The sequence below is a fragment of the Suricata suricatta genome, chromosome 14, assembly GCF_006229205.1.
Source record: "Suricata suricatta isolate VVHF042 chromosome 14, meerkat_22Aug2017_6uvM2_HiC, whole genome shotgun sequence".
Lineage (NCBI taxonomy): Eukaryota > Metazoa > Chordata > Mammalia > Carnivora > Herpestidae > Suricata > Suricata suricatta.
The window spans coordinates 18763627-18769626 of NC_043713.1; the positions used below are offsets into that span (position 1 = coordinate 18763627).

At 41.0% G+C, this 6000-nt stretch overlaps 1 long non-coding RNA gene across 1 annotated transcript in view; it reads right to left on the bottom strand.

The window, feature by feature from the left end:
- LOC115277925 overlaps positions 1–6000 on the bottom strand; it is a 75463-nt gene that overhangs the window by 20400 nt on the left and 49063 nt on the right. The gene's annotated exons all lie outside the window — the stretch shown is intronic.

The window sequence follows — 6000 nt, forward strand, 5'->3', positions numbered from 1 at the left end:
TTTCTCTCTCTCTTTTCCCCATCCCCCACTTGTATGTATTCTCTCTCTCAAAAAAAATGTATTTAGGAATGGGGTAAGGGATTGGGATGGTGACTCTAAAAAAAGCCACCTGATTTTCCCACTTGACACAAGCTGAACTTAAGCTTGCTGGAGCACCAAAGCATTTGATGCAGACACAGTTATCCAGGACTCATATTCAGTATGCTACAATCAGTCCACTTCTACCCTGGTGGATAGACCTCCTTTGTTCCAGAATGCCCAGCAGCCCACCCCTCCTTGTGGAAACAGAAACTTTATTTCCTCCTGGGGTCTACCACTTTCATGTTCTATGTGGTTTCCTGGATTTTAGGCACAAATCTTTGCCCCTCACTACACAGGCATGGACAATGACCCTAGGTATGGGGATAAGAGGAAGAGGGGATAAGAGTGTTAAGGGCATTGATAAAGAAATGGTTTTAATGATGGATCATAACTAAGCAGTAAGAGTGATGGCTATCTGCATGCTGGACGCTATCCTTGTTAAAGAGAGAAAGCACCTAAGGAAAATCCAACACCGAAGAAAAAAGATTTCAGAGAGGGAGTAAGAGGGAGCCTGAGCCTTGAAAACCCATTTATACTCATGACCCAGACCAGCTCAGGGATGCTCATTCCATAGACTTCTCAGTTGAACCAATAAACTCCCATCCCTTTTTAGCTCAAGACAGTGAGAACTGGGTTTCTGTCATTTGCACCCAGAGTCCACCTCACTAATAAAACCTTGAAACAATTATTCTAATGGAGGCAGAAGATATCCAAATCGTTAAACTTCAAACAGTTCTACAGAGGGCAAGGCCTCTCTTTTCCATTACTGAGCTAGAAAATACACATTTCCAGGGGGAAAAATGATAGCATTGCTATGGTTTTAGGATAATCAAACATTCAACTTCTCCTCTCCCTTTCTGGATAGGCACTAATGTTGGTATAATAGACATTAATATTGGTATCCATCACTTCAGAGGCTAATCCTAATATTTTTAAACATCTTTGAAATATCCATTTTTTAATGAAATGTTCAAAGTGGCTTTCTTTTTGTTTCAAAAATTGATTAAATTTTGAAAAGAAGTCTTTTTCTTGCAGCTAATATTCATGAAACAATCTTGTCTATTTTATTCTTGGATGGCCTTGAATCATAGGTGGCTACCGCAAGGCAGAATTAAAGCATCTAAGGGTGTTCTGAGTGTGTTGCATAAAGCTTCTGCTTTAGTGCCAGGGGCAGGATTCCATAGCCTTGGGCCTGATTCCACAGCCTTGGGCTTTTGCTCAAGAATGTCTTCTTTTTCAGGGTGAGCCAAGACTAGGTTAGGTGCCTGAAGAAGAATCAACTAAAAACAGACAATATACTTCTGGCTTAGGGTCTAGAACTACTACTCAAGGCCTAGATCACACTTGAAAGTAGATTTGTTGCTGTTTTCAGCATGTTTGAACGGTCTCATCAGTGTCACCGAGAGGAGTTTTGGAACCAATAAAAATGCTAAATTCTAGGTCCATGAGCATGGAAGATTGACTTGGCCAGTGGAAAAATCACCAGGCCCCTTTTGCCAACTTGAAAACACTCAAGGGCAATACCAGAACCTCTGGGCTGGCAGAAACATCCCTGGCCTTTCCTTCCTCTTGGCCACTCCAGAGAAGAGAGTGCCATGATGGTAATGTTCAGCTGTAAACCTGCAGGCAGCCTGCTGGGCTGGGCACAGGCTGGAGCCTACGTAAACATTTTCCCTTTCCAAACCTGCAAATTGTGCCTCTCAGTAGTTAAAGGCCCACCCCTCCAAGCTGGGACCCCTGGGGTCTTCTCCAGAGTTATCCTCCCCTTTTCTTTATCTGTCCAATTTATCATCACACACAAGCCCACCTCCTGCCCCCACTCCCAAACAATGCTTCTCAGATTTGACCCTCCTCCCTCTTTCCTGTCAATTCTCCAACCACCTGGGGGGCTGAGGTGACCATTTCTTTGCTGTATTCATTACCAGGACCAGCTTGATGCATAGATAGAGTTGAAGGCTACCCACGAGGGCTGATTGTAGGGATGCCCAAATATTTGCAAGAACCCGGTATATTACCATTCCCACTCAATCATGCCTGGTATTTTTATTATTAATAATAATAATAATAATAATGACTTACTTACATAAACATTTACTATGTGCCTGGTGCTATTCTAGGAGCTCATACATATATCAACTTACTGAATCTTTTCATTGCAAAATTAGAGATGAGATTTAAAGTGTCGAGAGGTTTGGCAGAGATTACCTCAGCTTACTTCATACTAGGGTGTTTACAACTAGCTACAATTGGCTCCCATCATTATCTTTAGTAAACACGCAGAAGAGATGAGCGGAGAAAGATGGAGATAGAAAAGCCTTAAGGAGAAGTTGTGTGCACAGGCGGTAGAAAGCTGAGAAAGGGAAGACTTGGCTCAGAGACAGTAATAAATTGACAGTATCGCCTACTTCACTCATTTTGGACCTTCTTTCCCTCATTTACCTCCACTCATCCAAATAAGCCAAGTAAGTTGTTTTTCAAGGGTGTTAGAATCCTCTTTCCATGACCTCTTCTCATATTCCTCTAATGGCTTCCCATGAACCCCAGAAATAAAGTAAACTTTCACAAAAACCCAGCAGCCCTAGTGTGAATTCCCTTGTACTCACTTGCACTTACCTCCCTGCAAACTATCCCTTGTGTTCCCCATCTCTCCTGCTTGTCAGACCGTGCAGTACAATGATCAGAAAGTGGTTTGCGGCAGCACACCCTGTGCCTGACATAGAGTTCACCGCACACAGTATAAATATAATATGTAAGTACAAAATGCAAAACCTTTATATGCAAGACAAATATTAACTTAATATTATACAACTGTCTTCTGAATGCTTTATAGGGATTAATTACATGATGTCTTACACAGCAGTTTGAGAACCTTCGGGAAAGGTGCTATATAAATACAAGGTATGCTTATTTTTAGGAGCTTCTACTGCTGACATTCAGCATAGCATGAAAGAATGAAAAATTATCTCCATGTTCCCCGTCGTGGTAACAACTTCAGCTTAGGGTTTAGAAAACCCATTTATAGAAACTGCTAAAATTAAAAAATGCATTCCTTACATGAGCTCATCTATGTAGCTTGAACTATGGAAGAAGAGACCTTTCTAAACACAAAATGTTAAAAAAAAAAAAAAAAAAAACATTTTAAACATGGTGACTCCTAGGCCAAAGTAAAGAATTTAGAATTTAAAATTCGTTTCACTATGGTACTCGGGCCCCTGGCTCCAATCCAGCTCCCTGTCCCCAAGAGACACTGCACGTTTGGATGAATGTTGATTACCCCTTTCCTAAAGTTCTCCAGGGAAGAGAGTTCTCATCAGTCAACTTCAGCCACCTGTTTTCTGTTCAACAACCTTGCTGTTGGGAAGCTCTTCCTGGTACCTCACTTAAACCTGTGTCCTAAAAAATGTACCAGGATTCCTCCAATTTATTCTCAGTGAACCCAAAGCACAGCCTGTGAGCATCTTTTGTATGTAGTTAATAGGTAGGTCTTCTGTTATCATATTTAATGCTTGTTGATAATTGTCACCCTGTTCAACTTTGGGAATAAATGATTCTGCCCCTTGAATCATTTCCTCCAAGTGCCATTCTTTGAGTCTATGTCTGCCATATGTATGAGTACGAAACTACTGATCTCATGGAATAAAAAGTGCCATGAGGGCAGGAATTTTTTTCTGTCCTATTTACTACTAGATGCCCTTTTGTGGAACAGTGCCTGCGACAGAGCACAGAGTCATTCGTACACACTGAGTAAATGAATGGAGTGGTTATGATGACTAATTGAGTAAAGTGCTTGACATTTCAGGAGAGAGTAAAGGAGGCCTGGTTGATGTTGATATTAGCCTATTTCCATGCCTCTGAACTTAACACTGTTCACCTTAACATCTGAGCCCTGGGATTAGTGCGCCAAAGGCCACACAATGACGCCTCTTCATTCATTTCTTAATACCTGGATAGTTTTCAGCTCCTACAATTTATTTACAACTTGAATAGTTTGCAAATGCTTAAAAATCGGGCAGTTTTATTTAAAATATGGATTTCTAGATTCTGAAAACTCAAAAGCCCTGGCAACAAGAAGACCCCATTCCCTCTGACAACAGTGGTCTGGGGCTGAGCAGCCACCTACTTCTCTAACAGGGTGTTTGCTGTCGGTTAGCTCTCCTGTCCACCAGGTCTGCTGCCTTACATGCTCCTCCCATCTGCCCCTGAAAGGAGATGGGGGTGAGAACCCTGTTGCCCATGAAACATCCAGATAATCAGCTATGGTGACTACTTCGCAGGCAGATAATCGGCTCATCTGATCCTCACAACAACCCTCTAAGAGACCCGCCATCATTGTCCTTGGCATCATCTTGCTTCTCCTTATCACCACGCCCCAGGTAAGTTACATATATGCGGAAATAGACTGAAGTTTACACAGCCCCCTGCAGACTTCTGTACCAGGTTCAAGTTCCCTCTGCACGGATCTGTTTCCCATGCCAGGGGTCAGTGAACTAGACTTAGTCAGATGTCTTAGTCTCCTCCACCTTTTGTTCTCCAACATAGCGATACTCGCTTATTGACATGCTGTCTACTGCTGCTGCAGTCACTATTGAACTACAATGGTAGAGCCCAACGGTAACTGGGCTGTACATCATATAGACTCACAAAGCCTAAAATATTTACTATCTGGCTCTTTGTAGGAAAAGGTGTCAATCCCGGGCCTATGCATTTGTACAGTTAAATACGAGAAAGGGAACTTACAATGCCATGTAGCCAGCATCTCCTCCCTCCTGGGCAGGATAAAATATAAATCATACCACACTGATCATTATCCAACAATTTCAGAAGCTTACTGTCATCAAAAACTTTACCTTGGCATACAGTGTGACCATGTTGCAATTGTAGTAATTCCATTAAAAACAGACTTAGAATAAATGCATGATTTACGCTAAGGAACCTCATCTAAATTGGGACACAGAAAAATAGACAGTAATGTATGTGTGTGTATATATATGTATATACATTACATGAATACATAAATTATACTGAATAAATCTAAATGAGCAGGAAAAGGTTGGCAGAGAAAGACTGGGATTGAGCAAATCCTACGAAAGAATGGAATGCCTTTTGGCTGTTTTTGTTGGAGGGGGGGATCAGTGAATCTATCTTGTTGTAGATGTAGGATAGCAAATAAAAGGTACATGGGTTGCCACCGACAACTCCCTGTTCACTCCCAATGTCTATGACTGTCATTGCTAAACCAATTACTGCTCTTTTGCCTGCTGAGCCCTAATATGGCTTCAGAATCCTACGTAACACAATGTTCCAGAAAGCCAAACTGTGTGATATCAACCTAACAGAACTGGCGCATGGAGATGAAACCTTTGACATCTCTTGAGACAAGAGACTAGTTAGCAATGGAAGGCAAGAGATTTTCTTCTCTCAATCTTATTTTTAGAACCTAAGTCATTTACACTATTTTTATCCCTTGCCAGGGTGTAGGTAAAATGAAAACAAAGGAGTCAATGAGCCTCTGATAAGTTACACATGCAGAACGATTGTGAAGTATTATTTTTATGGTGTAGGCACTTAATGAAATATGCAAGAAATAAAATAGCAAAAGCTACAAAAGGAAAGCTATCCCAAAATGAGTAAAGAGCTTAGCCGGACCTTTCCCACAATGAATGCCTTTTGTAGATTTGAACCATTAAAATTTTCTACCTGGAAAAAATAATGCAATTGTTTGAGGTCTAGAAAATGATGTGGTTAAGGCACTGGAGGAAGATGATGTTATTGATCATGTTGAATTTAACCTCTCTAGAGTTCATTCAATAATAGAACACCTACCACTGAGAAGATACACAGGGCTTGTTGCTTTTGAAAATACAATAATCTATAAAGAGGAGTTGGTGGTCTCCTCAAGTCTTTTTTTTTTTTTTTTTT